We start from the raw sequence: 18,491 nt of genomic DNA on the forward strand, positions 1-18,491 counted from the left end.
AGTAGTTGCCTGGCAATTAGCGGTTGAGCGTAGGAGACAACCAGGAAAGCTAAGAATAATCAGCTGAACCTTTGCTAACGCTACGTATATCCTGGCATAGCCGTGCTAAGCCACTGCAACTTTTTTTTCTGTTTTTTTTTGCTCTCTCTCTCTCTCTCTCTTTGCACTGTCTCCAACCCCTTTATCCCCCACCCCAGTGTAGGGTAGCAAACCGGAAACTGACTTCTGGTTAACCTCCCTGCCTTTCCTCTCTCGCTTGCTCTCTCTCTCTACGGACGGCTCTCTGAATTTAAAAAACAGAGCTCACGTCCGTTTTTTTTACGTAGAATTCCGCCGTTTTTCATAAAACAGAATGGTCCACGTAAATTTTGCGTAGGTTCTTGCTGCAAAATTATGGAAATTTTTTACAGTCTACATTGCGTCTCGGAAAGTTGACATCGTGCGAACTCCAACAATGGGCGCGCAGGGACAGCGTGCACAAAGCTACCATGCATCCAAGTTTTCCCGTAGTCTTTGCATCCGCTGCAGATTACCTCCAAGGTACAGCATGTAACCGCATATACGCTCTAGCCAAGCCCAGACACAGACAGGCTAGAGGAGGAGTTGACCGCTCACCTGCGCCCACCCCTCTAGCGCGCGCTCGATCAAGTCACCGCGTTACCGTAGGGACATAGGAGTGCGTAGGGAGACGAAAAAAAAAAACGAACATACCACTCATGGCGAAAATGTCAAACTGGGGCCAGTACATTCTCTCTAATAGGGGTAAGTCATATTCTGGCGCATTCTGAATATTTCGCAGCTCACCGGCGTTCTTTGATTGAAGACACATACAATTTGATATACCATACTAACTCTAGCCATCACCTAAAATATTGTTACAGTAAATGGTTGAGCCGAGATTGTAGGGAGCCAATGAACAAATAACATTTTTATGATAAATTTATCACTACATGTGGAATATCAGCGTAATCGTAGATAGTGCCATGTCATTGTGTCAGCGTGAGTCAGAGAGATGGGCAGTAGGTGTAACCCGGGGGCACGAACGTATACACTAACGTCGACCTGCGTGGGTAGGCTAGTTCATGTTTTAAAATTGCTGTAATATTTTTTGCACTTTTACCATTCGCAATGTCGCCGCTCCCGAGCATCCTTGACGAACTAGGCGCTTTGTTACCAAAAATATCCAAATATTGATACATGTGTTGACAATAAACTATGAAATATCGCAAATCCAGAATGGAGGCACGGGCAGAAATGATGTTTCAACAAGCACTGTAGTAGTGAACATTGTGAGAAATGTAGGTGTCCTTAGCTTCAAAGTAATTGGCGTTGCGCAGCACGCAAGTGCAAAATTTGATGACATATGCAACAAACGTAGCTAAGCGCCACTGTCGTGTGTAGACCGGAAGTGCAAGGATAACGTTTTGTTTGCATTTTTAAACCACAACCATATATTTCGTTATTCAACATTGAGTGATCTTGCTATCACAAGACACGCCAATATCGGTTGGTTGGTTGTTGGCGGCGTAGGTGCTGACAACACTGCAAACAAGAGAGCAAGCGATTTCTATTCTTTGTAATACGTGATTGTATTTTCCCTGCAGCATGTAGTTGAATATTCTGTGGGTAACATGCTAATAATCTATGGCGTATGTACAAATTTATACATGCCATCAGTTTTACCTGCAGACACTGTTTTCATTGCTTATGTTCTTTTTGATGTTATTTTGGCATTATAAAGTTCCGAAAATATATGCAATGATAACTGATAATGTAGGCTAGAAAGCGTAGTGATCATAGGCATATCTCCCTATATGTTATCATCCTAAAAATACACAGTTAATGAATTGCTTTCAAGATTCCCCCCTCTGTATCGTATATCCATGTAGAAAGAAGTCTTTTGAAATATTTGGCGAGTGAATTATTCGGCGAAATAGCGACTTGAGAAACGTCCACACTGCCATCGAAAAACAAATTATTTTCCTTCGCCGAGATATAACCACTCACGACCACTTACGAAAACAGGGGATGCATTCTTTTCATTTCGCAACGTGTTTCTAGCGAACTGTTTTCACTTTTGTGTTTCAGTTGAAATAGAAGGTATTGCCTTCGTGTTTTCACTATCACTTTGAAGGAACTTTTCTTTAGAGCATGCTCTAACTCACCAGATGTGCTTGTACCCAGCGTGAACATTAAAATAGATATATCAAACGCGCAGACATGTCAAAAACAGAACATCTATTTAAACTGTTCTGCACCAGCTGTGAAACCTCTTCACCGGAACTTCGCAACAACACTGAAAGTGAGAAACACAATGCTGAACAAAGAATGATCAAGCTGCGATCTGAAACGGGAAACTCGGTGTGCGCGTCTCGCAGTGATGTGTTTCTATGTGTCTGAGTTTTCTTTTTTTGCTCAGCAACCTTGTCGACAATACTGCGCCATAGACACCATATGGTTAACTATGAGTTCAGTTCAGTTTATTGTCTATAAAGACCCGCGGAGGGGGTATGCCAAAGGGTTGAGTTTTACATAAGTTCAGCATTATGGACGTGTTATTAGCAATATGCAAAGTTTGCTTCTAAGTGAGCAAAATAGGTGCATAATGCCGTGGAACGCAGACTTGGTCTTGTTTTATAATCTCCACGTGACACCAGCAGGATTTCATTACTCCATAACGTTTTCAATACAGACATGAAGTTTCTCTCATCTGTTTAGCAGAGAACCCGCAAGTTAAATTTGTAAAATGACTTGATCACTATTTTGACCATTCCTTGCTTAGTACATGAGATCATAAAGGTTAAGGAGATCGTAAACGTAAAGAACGTTGCGGTATGTTGAGCATCAAGGTTGTCTGATTGCCCTACTTTGTGCCAGTTGGTGCATTCCGTGTAGTAGGTGTTCCTGGCGTCCCGGTTAAAATGTGTGGTGCATGAAGGGATAACAATGAACTAGTCCATCTAGCCCAATTCGTTGCTGTGTCATATTCAGGCTGCAGTCCTCGAAGAAATCTCGAACGTGGATTCAGCGCGTATAGCGATTGCCGTGCATCACACCATACCTTCGAAAACTTCCTCTCGATAAGCCACATCGCCCTCCTTATTAGATATTTGAGCACATGCAATTTCTTCCCGTTCTTTTATCGCAATGTGCTTGTTTTCAAGGATTTCTGCAAGAACAATATCAGGATGACTGTCCACGTTATTGCGATTTGCCTTGAAACAATGTTGCGACCCTCTGTATTGCCACTACTAAAACGCGTCATGTATCTGGCGTATGGTGTACCTGGGCTCCTGTCTCGCACTTCACTTAGTATATATTCTGACATACGCTTTGCGCCGACTTCACAGCAGCGTCACTAAATTGTGCAACACGTTCTAAGTCTGAATATACAGGGTGTCCCAGCTATCACGGAGCACGATTTAAAAAAAAAACAGGAGCGGAGTTACGCAGAGCAAACCTAGTGCGGATTGTTTCCAGTACAGTGGAGTAGCCACCAGTAATTTTTTCGTTACTGAGATTTAATTAAGTAATTGTAATTATTTAGATAACTCGAGAAGTACTGTTCTAATTAACAAATTGCCAATGAGAAAGTTGGAGAGCAACATGAAAAACTCCTGATACAGCTTTCTGTTGTTCAATATGGGCCACATAAAAGTGTTTTTCCGAGCGTGTTATCTAATTAATTAGATAACTCGAGAAGTGCTGTTCTAATTAACAAATTGTCAATGAGAAAGTTGGAGAGCAACATGAAAAACTCCTGATACAGCTTTCTGTTGTTCAATATGGGCCACATAAAAGTGTTTTTCCGAGCGTGAAAGAATACCGCGAATACACGCAAAGTGGCTCGAGCGGCCAGTCGCGCGGCAATTCTGCGTGTATTCGCTGGCATCTTTCACACTCAGAAAAACACATTTATGTAGCACGTATTGAGCAACTGAAAGCTGTATCGGGAGTTTTTCATGTTGCTCTACAACTTTCTCAATGAGACTTTGTTAATTAGGATAGTACTTCCCGACTTAGATAATCGACTGCAGAATGCCGTTCACGCGTGTAGGTAGAATCCATATTCGAGCAGATAGGAATATTTTTTTAAAATCTTTGGAATATATTATACATAAGATGTTGCATTTATGGGTCATTTAGAGCAAGGTGATGACGATTTTACCCATTTTATTTCTGTAAATGCTACATAAGTAAATGATCCCTGGGAGAAGTTGATGATCCTGGGAAAATTTTGGATACATAAAATTCGAAATTGTCCAAAGTGTACCTCCAAATTCATGATAACGCATTCGTGACATGGGTTCTGCATCAATTCTTGTTCTAATGGGTATATACCGCCTCTCCAACGACAAAAAAAAACGTTACACTTTTCCGGTACGTGGCGAAATCATACCCGCCTCATATATATTCAGACTGAGTGTATATTCTGACGTACGCTCTGTGCAGACTTCCCGGCAGCGTCACTAAATGGTGCAACATGTTCTTAGTGAAGTGCGAGACAGGAGGCCAGATACACTATACGCCGTATACGTGACGCGTTTTGGCAGTGGCAATACGGAGCGTCGCAACATTGTTTCAAGGCAAATCGCAATAAAGTGTACGGACATTCTGATATTGTTCGCGCCGAAATATTTAAAAACAAGCACATTGCGATGAAACAACTGGAAGAAATTGCATGTGGTCAAATATTTATTAAGGAAGGCGATGTGGCTTACCGAGAGAAAGTTTTCGAAGGCATGGTGTGATGCACGGCAATTTGCTATACATGCTGAATCTACGCTCGAGATTTCCTCCAGGACTTCAGCCTGAATATGACACAGCGACGAATTGGGCTAGATCGAATAGTTCATTGTTACCCCTTTATGCACCACACATTTTAACCGGTATACCAGGACCACCTACTACGCGAAATACATTAACTGACACAAAGTAGCACAAGCGGACAACCTTGATGCTCAACATACCCCAACGTTCTTTACGCTAACGACCTCCTTAACCTTTATGATCGCATGTACTAAGCAAGAAAGGGTCAAAATAGTGATCAAGTCATTTTACAAATTTAACTTGCGGGTTCTCTCCTAAACAGACGAGAGAAACTTCATGTTTGTGTTGAAAACTTCATGGAGTAATGAAATCCTGCTGGTGTCACGTGGATGTTATAAAACAAGACCAAGTCTCCGTTCCACGGAATTATGCACCAATTTTGCTTAATTAGAAGCAAACTTTGCAAATTGCTAATGACGCGTCCATAATGTTGAACTTATGTAAACCCACCCCTAATGGTATACCTCCTCCGGGGGTTTTTACGGACAATAAACTGAACTGAACTTAGTTTATCATATGGCATCTATGGCGGAGTGTTTTCTACAAGGCTGCTGCGCAAAAAAGTAAACTCAGACACCAAGAAACACTTTGCTGCGAGGCGCGCACACCGAGTTTCCCGTTTCAGCTCGCATCTTGATCATCCTTTGTTCGGTATTGCAATTCTCACTTTCATTATTGTTGCGAAGTTGCGGTCAGGAGGTTTCACAGCTGATGCAGAACTGTTGAAGTATATATGCTGTTTTTAACCTGTCTACACGTTTGACACATCTATTTTAATGTTTACGCAGGGTACAAGCTCCTGTGACAAGTTAGAGCATGCTCTAAAAAAAAGTACCTTCAAAGTCACACTGGTAACACGAAGACAATACCTTCCATTTCAAATGAAACACAAAATTAAAGCAGTTCGTTAGAAACACGTTGCGAAATAAAAAGAATGCATCCCCTGTTTTTGTAAGTGGTCGTGAGTGCTTGTATCTCAGCGAAGGAAAAAAATAGTTTTGCGATGGCAGTGTGGACGTTCCTTAGGTCGCTAGTAATGAGACATCACTCGCCAAATATATCGAAATACCTCTTGTTTCTACATGGATATACGAGATAGAGAGGAGAATCTTAAAAGTAATTTATTAACTGTGTATCTTTTAAGCTGATAGCGCATTGGTAGACGTGCACATGATCACTGCGCTTTCTAGCCTACATTTCCATTTATCATAGCATATATTTAGGGAAATTTATACCATACCAAAATAGCATAAAAAAAGAACATAAGAACTGAAAGAAGTGTCTATAGCTAAAACTGATGGCATATCTACATTTTTGTTCGGGCATTACTGAAGTAACAACGACCAATTTAGATGTTTGATTCCAGACGCAAGTAAGCACAGGCTCACACCATAAATAATGAAAAATGAGACAATGGATTGTTAGACCACGGCCCAAACACTACTTAGATGATTTTAGGCCCACTCCACTCATTAGTGTTGCAAGCGGGAGGAACACTGCAATTATAGCACTGAAGGAAACGATAATACAAACATGTTGCGGTAGCTAAACTCAGATGATGACCTCCTCATGAATTCCGTAGTAGCCTTTTAGCATTTTGTACAATAAACTTTCTCCATTTATCCGCTGTACAATGGTGGGCTTGAATTGTAACTTCTACTAGAATTGAAGTTACTAACTGGTAATACATGGTACTAAATATGGCATGTATGTAGCGTATCCTGCTAGCAAGTTGTCAGTGAATGATCCCATAATGCTAGATTTCCACCAACCGCTCTTTTTAGGATAGTCGAAGCAATGCATCATGTTACGCAAATCACTTTGGTATTCCCAGAAATATCGACGAAGCACCTGAGGTCTCTTCTTACCGACACAGCTATGATGGGAAAATTATCTTGTATAAAATGGCAACATCATCAAATTATCAGGGGCGGAATTCACTAAGCGAACTAGCGCACAAATTTTACGAAAAATCTTACGAAAAAAGCGTATTCACAAAGCTAAAACTGTTCGTAAGACCAGCAAGCTTGCGATGCCCGCCACTGCAAAGACAAGCGCTGTAGTAAAAAAAATGCTTATATAAGGGCAGCACAGGTGCGAACTTCAGTACTTCAGCCAATAGCAAGTTGAAGTCGATTCACAAAACCTAAACAGGCGTCGCAGGTGACGACTTAAGAAGAAATTTTTACGATAGGGGTGTAGCAGTCTTACGAATGATGTCTATCTGCGCCGCTCAAGCTGACGCAGGCCATCGTTGGAACGCCATGTTGCGGCTGATTGGCCAGAGACTGCAACTGAAAGCCGAGGATGGCGTGTGCTTATATCTTTGTAGCGTACTCTGATTTGTCATCTAAAAGTGCACTGAACTGTTTCAGGGCATAGTTGTATTGAGTGTGCGCTGCTGTGGAAGATAGTAGCATTAATGCTGTGTGGCGAACTCCTGCCTGTCTGATAGGCTGTGCTTCTGTATGCACGTAGTAGGCTGAATTTTTCATACTCGTCATGACACGCTACTAGGTGGTAGCAAACATGAGTGCAGCGTCCGTCCCTCACAACCGTCAAGTTTGTCATTAATGTGTTTTGAGCCCAATTCTATTGTATTTTTTTCTAGTTTGAGCTTCCTCTTGCTCATAGGAGCTGCAGATGATTATTTTCTCAAACACTTTGAGGCTATAAATCTGCTAGTGAGAAGAAACAATGACAAACGCCTAAATGTTTCTGATTATCAAAAGTTGTTCTTGCACAATTCGCTGTCGTCATCTGTGCTGTTAGCCTCAGCCTCTTGTTATATAGCTCATAGTTGTAATTCAGCACAAAGTTGAAGCGACTTAGTGGGCTGTGCCCACGGTGTTGCTCGTTCTGTGGCCTACGGTGTGAACCAACGTATGTGTACGACGGATGGCAATCCTATCTATGATATGAAGCCGGAATTCAATACGATGACAAAAGAAATGGCGTATAAAATCATGTACCTCCATAGCGATGTTGTGAAATACGAGTATATGCATCGCATGAATGAAGAATGAAGGAAATAATTGTCGCATGCCTCCGAGCACGCACACACACACACACACACACACACACACGCGTGCACACACCCACACACATTTATGTTTATAACAACAATTATTGGAGACAGTTCGTTTTTGGTAAAAAAGAGTGCAGCACAATGCTCGTAAAGACGCCACTACGTTTGTGTTTTGCATGTGCAAAGCGAGTAACAGGTATTAGCCCATGGTAAGGGCAGCCGGCAAAAAAAAAAAGGCGAAAGCAGATGACAGCCATAGTATTCGTATGATTGGGCCGGAGATGCTTAGTATAAACCCCAGACTAACATCAGTCCTGCGCGAAATGACGTCACTCGCTTCTTTCAGTTGCCTCGTGCGATCTTCTTTCTATAGCTTCCTCCTCTCACTTAGTCTTACCTAAGAAGCCCTTCATAAGCGTTTGTAAATCCAGCGCAAGCATTTTTGTCCAGACGGCAACAGTCTTATGGTGCTCCGCACCTGATGCACAGTCGTGAGGTCAACATGACGGCGCGAAAAAGCCGGTCACAGTCGCCCGGTATCGTAAAGTTAACAATGTAGAGCGTGCCCTACGCTAAGCGCGGTCACTAAAACGCGTCGTATCCTCAAGATCAGCATTTTCGACGCTCGGATTATGCTACCTTGTGCTCTCTCCCGGTGGCGTACAGTTCTATCACTTCATTCAGTCAGTTTGTACAAAGCTACGACATTTGTATGTCATTAGCGGTGTAAGTGGATATCGTAGGGATGTACTGAAGGACTGAACGAACTTCACCTCAAGGCCGGGGTGCTTGCGGTACACGGCTGACAACTCAATAATTATTTCATTTATGTGTAACTTTCGTATTAGCCTCAAAACACAGCGCACGTATACGCAACTTCTGAGGCTTGGACTCTTCCTGAGTGATAGTTCTGGCGTCACATGTTTTAATTAGCCGCAATAAAAGTGGAAAAATACTTGTCGAGAAAATGGGCAGGCAAGCAGGCACAATATCTCCAGTTACATTAACTGCATGCTGAGAAGAAGTTTTCAAGCCATTAGACTGGGGAGGGTATAGCACAATGATCAACGCCGAATATCTCAACAACCTGCAGCTTACCAATGACATTGACCTGTTCTGCAACACTGGGAACACACTGCCACAATTGATTGAGGACCTTAGCCGAAAAAGTGTAAAAGTAAGTTAGCAAAGGTAATGTTGAATAACCGAAGAAGAATCCATGATCGGCAATCAGGCGTATGTACAGCAGTAACGTTATATTGGTCAATTACTCACAGGTAATCATGATCATGAGGCAGAAATTTACAGAAGAATGAAAAAGGGCCCGAGTGCATACGGCCGGCATTAACAAATTGTTTTTTATCTTTTTGAGAAGCACGGGTCCGGCACGCTTCCGGCACTTGTCATAACGTGAACGGTGTGGCAGCGACTAGTCGCCACACCATTGAGTGAGATCTGTTCATGTTTGTCTGTGCTTGCATACACCACATCTTTTAGCTTGTTAAGCAATGTTTACTGCGTTTATACAGACTACGAACGTACGTACGATTAAACTTTTTTATATAAACTCTATTACTCCCATATCATCTGCAGGAACTTTGAGCGATTCACTCTTTGACCGCCACATTGTTATGTTGAATATGGCCGAGATGTGCAACTGAAGAAAGACATTATTACGTCGACTTCGTTAACCATTTTAAGAATGCTTTCGTGAAATCGGTAATGCAGCTACGCAAACATTTTATATGGGAAGTTAACAATGAATACTTTTCTATGAAAATACGAAATGAACAGGCAAGTTTTGATGTGCTCCCTTTATAAGATACGTAGATGCAGTAAAGTTGAATCCCGTCACTCGTGAATGCCAATGAATTTAACTTTTGACATATCTTGTTTCATTGCAAGGGCATAATTGTCATTTTAAATATTTGTACACGGTTTGTAAAAAATACATTCTGCACCCTAATTTATTGCACAAGGGCGATTGTCCCGGATTTTCCTGGAGTCAGGTATCTACAGCTTTTCTCGCAGCACGAGGCAGCGCTACATTCCCCGGAATTCTCTAATACATCTTTACTATTCGCAAGGATACGTAAGCTTTTTTCCTCTAATAGCATGTGCGGTCCACTTTCTGCCGAGAGGCCTTGTGGAGGCGGCACCTATGGAAAGGCTCAATTATAGAGCCTTTATTCGTGCTCCTGCAGGCAGCGTCATGCTTGATCACGTTGTAGCACGTCCATTGCGTGCCTGAGCTGGCTGCCGCCACCTCTGCCTACAACGGCAGCGCACGACGCTGGTGAGGTGCTTATGCATCTGTCCCTACGTTTGTACGTTTGTCGCCGACAATGACCACGTGAACAGCAAGAAGTGTAGGCCAAAGCTTCAGAAGACAAGTATATGTCACATATGTAATTATTTCTGGCTCATTATACCTTGTCTAAATGCTAGGAGCTCTGCCCTGTGGTACGCGTAGTAAAAGGCAGGGCTAGAAACTGTTTTCGAGGAACAGCGGCAACTACCCTCTGCCACTTTGTTAAATCAGTATTAGGTTGTTCTTTTTTATTGTTGCTTGAGCTTATTCTTTTTTTTAAGTATGAAATTGTTTAGCTCCTGCTGTCGGCGACCTTCACGCGGCCTTGAGAGAAATGCCAGCGCTGTTATCAAGGCGCTCAAACGAGAACACCATGGCATTGTTGCGAGAAGATAACGAGATCATTGGGACAACCAGTCAAAAGTTAAGAAAATGCTTTCTCTGGCCCGCAACCTTTTGTACAGGAACGCATTACATACGCTAGTTACTTCACTGCATGAATGCATGAATTGAATTTCATGCATTCATCGTTTAAACTATTATTTTCTAAAACTGCTGCACAAGCCTCAGCTTCAAGTGAGTGAGCAAACACTTTATTGAAAATAAATAAACGAAGATACGATGGTTGGAGCCCATAGTCTAGGGCTACACTGGCACGAATGGCTCGCTGGGCTTGGTTCAGAAGAGCGAATTGGCTCTCCCGGCCCTCGTCCGCAAGCCATGCCTCCCACTGCCTGTTCTTCATTAGTGCATGTCTGAGTATTGTTAGCATTGTTATTATTGTCAAGTTGTAGTCATGGTGAAGAACCGCAGGGCCACCTCTGCAATCAAGAAACTAAATGTTCATTCCGCGAACTTGTTACCGGCAAAACAAGAAACACTCAGAACACAATGACAAGGGCGAGCACATTGACTGAACATCGAAATTTTATCTGCGAGTCAAGCGCGTCGGCGACCTATACGTGTCTGGTCGATGATTCGAGCCTTATCGCTGGCGCTTCAGATCGCACATGCATTACGTGCATTATTCACGTCGCACATGTAATGTTATTGAAGATGTTTGGCGACAGCACAGACAATACTATAGAACACGCAATAACATTCGAGAGAATTCCAACACAGTAATGCGCATCTAGTGCTGAGCTGAAACTTGGTAATATTTTTTAGCCGGTGATGAGCACGTCATCGGAAAAATACAAACACGTATTCGTGTCGCTATTGTGTTATTTCTTCGAAGACAGCTCCGCACAAGATACCTGTCAAATACGGCGTTTTATTATGCAGGATGGTCTGTAAGGTACTTCTGTATATGAATCCCATCGGCAGCCTGTTTTTCCATGATAGTGCAAGATTCAGATGTACATAGGACGGAATTGGGCACAGTAATATAGGTAAGCTGCTTTCTTCGCAAGTTATTCAGGTAGCATGCAGTGGTTTCACTAAATGAGAGTCCCCGAAAGAAAAGTTGTAAATTATGGCCACTGCATTCGTTATTAAGAGGAAGCTTTAACTTGGGCCCAAGTCTGATATGGCCTGCTTGAATACATGTAAAACGCAAAGTGCTTTTAGGATGTAACCTTCTGACATTCTTAAGTACATTTTGTTGTATTTAAGAGAAAAAATGTAAATTCTAGTGACTGCAGTAAGCAACTTTTGATTTAGGCTGCGTCCTTTTAACGAGAATGGCTGGATTTCGATAAGTGTAAAAACAATAGAAGCACAAAGTTCACAAATTCGTAACGCTACATTAACACGGATTCGCAGTTCTCTAAACTGCATTCTTAGGAGCGTTTAAAGCATCCGATTTTATTGTTGCAACGTTTACGAGGATGTTGCGGTCCACTAACAGCCGCATATAGTATATTAATTTTGCCAGCTGTAGGTGTACTATTAAATAACTTAACAGAATTGCGAGACCGTTTTTTCTTTCTTTGCTGAGTTGAGGAGTTGTAGACTTGGTAGTTCAGTTCCAGAAATGTTTTAAATATACGCAATTTGTAAACAAAATTTTTGTTTTAAATAAAAATTAACTTCAAGCAGTCACTAGATTTTAGCCTACTATTGAAATGCTACAAACTTCATCAATTTCGGGGCAGTAGTTGTTGAGAAAAACTATTTCTCCGTTCCTATGCATTTACACAGGAGACTCCTGGCTAAAGCTTCCCCTTCAGGTCGACCTTACTCCCAGATTCACTTTTGCACGGAAGTAATATGACATGTGTTTTGAGCCTAGGCTTTTAAAAGCTGCATGTTCCGATATACTCATAATTAGTGGATCGCATATACCCTGCACGTCTTATTAATCAGGCATAACGGAATTTTCCAGCAATCTTTCTGTTAAATTTGCGTAGTGTTATTAGATAAAGCGTAGTAGATTTACAGCACTACAGAAAAAAAAAACTATTTCGCTCTAACGCAGCTTCCGAAGAATGTCGATGTTAATGCGATTGCCATTGAAGCAACGCTGCCACACACCGTACTGGAAAGGTCAAACTATGTGAAGCATATGTGGTGCCGGGCTCGTACCTCGCGCTTTCTTGTGGACGCAATGTGTCATCTAGCAATGCCGCCACGAAATCCGCGCGTGGCACGTGCTTGAATGTATGTTCAGACACCATTGTCTGAATGTATTGTACGTTGGTGCGATTCCGCCGATGTTTTACCGGCGGAGCTGTTTAAGTCGACCGGCAGTCCATGTGTCGCACACGAAAAACGTCGCTGGACGATGACTTCACCGGCGTTGCCTAGCAACCACCTGCTACAGCTGCGCCTCGCTTCTCCTAGCTCCGGCAACGCTCCCGCGCCGCCGCGCCAGCGATGACGTCACTTCGCGTTGCATAGCACAGCTTGCAACGCCGACCCCATGTTCCAATGCCCCACCCGCGTTCCAGCAGACCCGCCCCGTCAATGCGGTCGCCGAGCAGTCACTGACCCAGATTCACCCAGCCATGTCATTGCTTCGCGCCGCAATTCTTGATTTGCTTAGTCATGACAACACCTTGTGATGCTTGGCCATGACGTCACACTTAATATAAAGATCATGTCGCCGCGACGGCGACACATACAACTCTCGTAGAATTAGCACTGAGTAAATGTAACATGGGACGGCCGAAGAAGTACAAGACTCCCGAAGAAGAAGGTGCTATGCTGGAAGCTCGTCGTGCCGCCAGCCGAGAACGAATGCGGCGATTGCGTGCTCATCCGGAGTATCATTCGGAGTATCATCCTGAGCCTAGCAAAACTTAGCCGAGCCTAGCGAAACTGGAAGAAGCTAGGTGATCACCAGGTCCGCAGTTTCCCGAGCCTTTCGTTCATTTCATTCAGTTTATTTCGGCTATATGATACATTATACCATGTACCAAATGCTGGGCGCACAGACTAAAAGCCAAAAAAGGCTGGACGGGGTCTGTACCCGATTATTGCACTTTCACAGAGGCAACAGGAAATGTTCGTATGCGACAAGCTTACAATAACAAAACTATACCTCTGAAAAATAAGACTAAAAGTGTTGAAATTGACATTAAAAAGGAAATACTTTACTGTTCTGCACGACATAAAATTTATCAAAACTTGGAGAAACTTACAAAAGGCATCAGCTTGGACAACTTAGTGCAAGCTGCGCAAAATTTTTAAAGACGATAGTCTTTCTTGGCCTACCTAAACGGAAAAGCTTAGTCTGTCTGTCTGTATGTCACTCGATTTAACCGCCCGGCCAAAAGCAACCAAGCTACAAGCACTGGTGGCACGGGGTCATACACGTGAACATTATACAGCGCAAAGGAAACCTCAGGCCTCTTTGAGGCAAACTATACGTACATAACCGTGATTCACCGCGTTCATTTAATTGAGAATACACATTGGAATAGATGTTACGTTAGTAAATGAAAAATCAACGCTTTATAAATGGTGTTGAAGAGACGCTACGCGTTGAAAACAAGCCCACTGCAGCCATGGCTGTGTAGCCGGCTTTAAGCCAACAGTAATAATAGGTCCCAACAGATGGCGCGAGAGCAGGGCGAACGCGGAAAATTTAATCGAATTCAGTAAACACCCATTGCATCCATCATGGGAGGAGTGGGAGGGGAGGGGAAGAGCGTGATGGGTGGAATGGGAAGAAGAGAGGGTGCTATGTATCAGGGGTGGCAGAAGACTATCGTCTTTCGACATCATTTGCAGCGAAGCAAGCAGGTATATTGTTGACTTTTTTGGCGCCGTAAAGCGGAATCAACCAGTAGAATATACCCGGTGACCCAAGTTGAGGTTCACTGAAGAGCGGCAGATACGCAGTTGCGCATACTGAGTGACCGATGTTGGCGTGATAGACGTTCAATGAAAAAATGTCACAGTTTCGCCCTAAGGGCGAAGCAATGAATGCGATAGCAACACAGCAATGTCATACGAAGTAAGGTGAGCGGCTTTGGTAGCAATATGAATTGTAGTAAACATGAGCTGATTAAGTAAGCAGGTGTGCTGCGGCGTAAGTAGACCGACATGAAGAGAGACTCGATGACCACGAGAAGGCGCGTGTGAAACGGTGGTGTTGATGAGAAGCGCTTCCCGTGGGCAGCGCGTGCGAAGAGACACACCTGTAGCTCTGCACTGCCGATCCGGGCAGCATTGCATGTGTAGCGTGCGTTGGAAAATGTGGCCCGACTATTACTAACTGAATGAACAAGCGTGGTGTGAGCGCGCACAAACAAACATGAATAGATCACACTGAATGACTGCAGACAACGACTGTCAAACCGCTGGCAGCAAGCGCATATATACGCCGCAGCGGCGAAGGTACGTGCGGTCTATCGCTTCAACGGAAACTGAGCTGCGAATGCACGGCGCATAAAGGTCAGAGCCGTGGGGAGATAAGAGACGGTGCGGGCGCGACGAGCGCGGTTGTTGGCAGAGTAGAAGTGCCCCCCCCCCCCCCCCGCTCCCTCCGGCGCTGGCTTCCCGCTTCCTTGCTTGCGCTTGGGAGATTGAGTGCGTTCGCTCTCCGTGATAGCGCGCGTCCCCGCACGCTTCCACTCGGGCATACGGCGCGCGGCGAAGATTTGATCTATGGGGAACCTCACGGCGACGGCGACGACGACGGCGACGCCGACGGCAGAAATCCGGTTGAAGTGTCCATATAATTGCTATCTCAATAAAAGGGCAGATACCCAGTGGCACGTATGCAGTGACTCGATATGGCACGAAAGATGTTTATTGGTGAGTGGCATATGTAAAATTGCATACACTCACTGTCTCAAGTTGACGTCCAAGAAGTTCAATCAAGTCGGTCACATACGAAGTGGCATATACATACCAAGTGGCGGAAGATGGCGTGAAAGTTGGTCATTGAAAACAGCTTATACCCAATCTCACATACTCGGTGACCGAAGTTGGCGTGGAACAGGTTCATTGGAGAGTGGCACATAGCGAAATAACGTATACCTGTGACCTTCGTTGGCCCGACAGTTGGTTTCTCATCCAGTTTCGTTAGCGCAACAGCACGATGCTCTACGCGGTAGACCAGGGACTATTCAGTGACCCAAGTTGGTGGTAAAACGGTTAGACACAGAGAGCCTCAGGAATGTGTGTAAAGTATCACATAATCGCATTAAAACGGCCCACATTGAATGAAGTTCATTATGGGTTGATTCCAACAAGAGAACGAAGAGAAAACTGTATGTTAACGCTATTGCCGTCTTTAGGATACTTCACGGACTTTCAAGGGGCTATCTATCTATCTATCTATCTATCTATCTATCTATCTATCTATCTATCTATATATATATCTAGCTATAAAACTGTTTTCCCACCAGACTCGGTAACGGTGCTTTAAATGGTAGAATGGGTAAAGCATCGGAGCTCCCTTGCTGAGGGAAGATTGATGGAATTCAAGAGTGCTACCACTGATAACGGGTCATTTAGGCAAGCGGGTTTGAACAAGTCCTGCATAGCTACTGGTTCAAGTCAAGCCGGCTTAGCCCTATACAAAACGTTCTCATACACCATTTCACAATCGAATCCGTTCCACTACGTCTCTCACCCCACGTAGAGGATACGCTAGCGCCATCCAGTATTAGAGACATCTGTATGAGTCCCATGATTTACAATGGCCAAAACATCGACTTCCACTAAGGTTATGGTGCAACAAATGTCAATGTATCTAATAGATTGCAGCAAGACTGCGTTCGTACCTTACTAGGACACCGCTCGGGAAAGGAAGATTACACAACATGGTTCGTTGCTATATTGCCTACATTTTATTCGCATTACCATGGACATAATCGTGAGTGAGGTCGATCGGTAGAACGTTGGATGCTACGATAAGCCACTGAACATTTAAACAAATATATATTGTAATGAAGCACAGGCGCGCCTGTGTATGTGCCGACTGAAGAGGAAGACGAAGGACCGTGCCGCGATCGCGAGAGAACCCCGTGCTATGAACAGCCCTTGCAGTGCCTACCTGTACGTAGCGTTCTTGCAACCTTATCGACGACAGTAAACCTCGTGACATTTGGTGGAGGTTTCTGAGATCCTTCGCCTCTTCCTGGAGCTCCGCACTCGAACCCTGCAAACACCAACACGATCGCCCTGCACTATGCCTGATTCAGCCACTTCGTTGCCTGGACCACCGGCTGCCACTGTCGTCTGCGCCGGCGTCCCTCTTCATCGCGACCCACCCACTTTCACTGGGACCGCCGACCCCGACGTGGACCCTTCATATGTATGCAAGGCCTGTGTCGTCATCAACGAAGTTCTGTACATAATTGAGTGTTTCATGCTACCATCGTGCTCTCACGACCTCATCCTTGGTAGAGATTTTCTGTCACGTAATCATGCTGTCATTGACTGTTCGCGTGCAGAAGTGTCGCTTTTACCACAATGAGAATCACTGCTGACCGGCTCTCCTCACGTTGCCGATAAACTCATTGTTGATGCCGACACAACCATACCCCCTGAGTCGTCTATGGCTGTTGTCCTGTCGTGTGCTGCCGACTCTGACACCAGTGTAGTGTTCATGCCGTTCGATGTGTTTGCTCAGCGCAAGCGCATCGTTCTTCCGTTTTCCGTGCTCACTATAACATCTGGGTCAACTGTTATGCTGGTCGCCAACTATTACCAGTACCGGGTCAGCCTACTGCGTGGAGGGACCATAGGAGATTTGCAGGCGGTCGACAACGTTGACGATCTCGATGTTCCTACCGACTCCCACCGTTGCTACGTTGACGCCATCGCTTCTGTCTCAGACTCATTGTCTTCAGTGTGTTTTGACAACGCCATCGACCCTGCTCTTTCCCCATCTCATTGCCACCGACTTCTCGCTCTCCTTCACAAGTGTCTTTCTTCTTTCGACTGCCATCAGACGTCATTGGGCCGTGCCACCGGTGTTTCTCATACCATCGCTTCCCTTCTCTTGGTATCCATTCTGTAACTCTAATGGTCCACCGGTGATCCGTCCTGCACTTTACATGGCCGGCCCAGCTCCATTTTTTTTCTTTTAATGGTATTTAGAATATCGGCTATCCCCGTTTGCTCTGTGATCCACACCCCCCTCTTCCTGTCTCTTAAAGTTAGGCCTAACACTTTTCGTTCTATCGCTCTTTCTTCGCTCCTTAACTTGTTCTCGAACGTCTTTTTTAACCTTCACGTTTCTGTCTGATATTTTAACACCGGTGGAATGCTATGATTGTAGACTTTTCTTTTAAACGACGGTGGTAAGCTCCCAGTTAGGATTTCGTAATGCCGGCCGTATGCACTGCAACCCAATTTTATTTTTATTTAATTTTTTTTCTCATGATCAGGGCCCCCTGTGAGTAATTGACCTAGATAAACATACTCCTTTACAGACTCTAGATGCTGACTGGTGATCCTGAATTCTTGTTTCCTTGCCAGGCTATTGAACATTATCTTTGTCTTCTGCATATTGATCTTCAACCCCACTCTTACATTTTCTCGGTTAAGGTCCTCAATCATTTGTTGTAATTCGTCCCTATTGTTGCTGAATATGACAATGTCATCTGCAAACCAAAGGTTGCTGAGATATTCACCGTTGATCCTCACTCCTAAGCTTTCCCAGTCTAAGAGCTTGAATGCTTCTTCTAAGGATGCAGTGAATACGATTGGAGAGATTGTGTCTGCTTGCCTGACCCCTTTCTTGATAGGTAACTTTCTACTTTTCTTGTGGAGACACAACGTAGCTGTGGAATCTTTGTAGATATTTCCCAAGATATTCACGTATGCCTCCTGTACTCCTTGATAACACGATGCCTCTATGACTGCTGGTATCTCTTCTGACTAAAATGCCTTTTCATAGTCTATGAAATACATATAAAG

At 44.0% G+C, this 18,491-nt stretch overlaps 1 long non-coding RNA gene across 1 annotated transcript in view; it reads left to right on the forward strand.

The window, feature by feature from the left end:
- Nucleotides 1–18,491, forward strand: part of LOC125940081 (uncharacterized) — a 37,020-nt gene that overhangs the window by 11,814 nt on the left and 6,715 nt on the right. The window lies entirely within an intron of this gene.

This window comes from Dermacentor silvarum, chromosome 9, assembly GCF_013339745.2.
Source record: "Dermacentor silvarum isolate Dsil-2018 chromosome 9, BIME_Dsil_1.4, whole genome shotgun sequence".
In the NCBI taxonomy this organism is placed as follows: Eukaryota; Metazoa; Arthropoda; class Arachnida; order Ixodida; family Ixodidae; genus Dermacentor; species Dermacentor silvarum.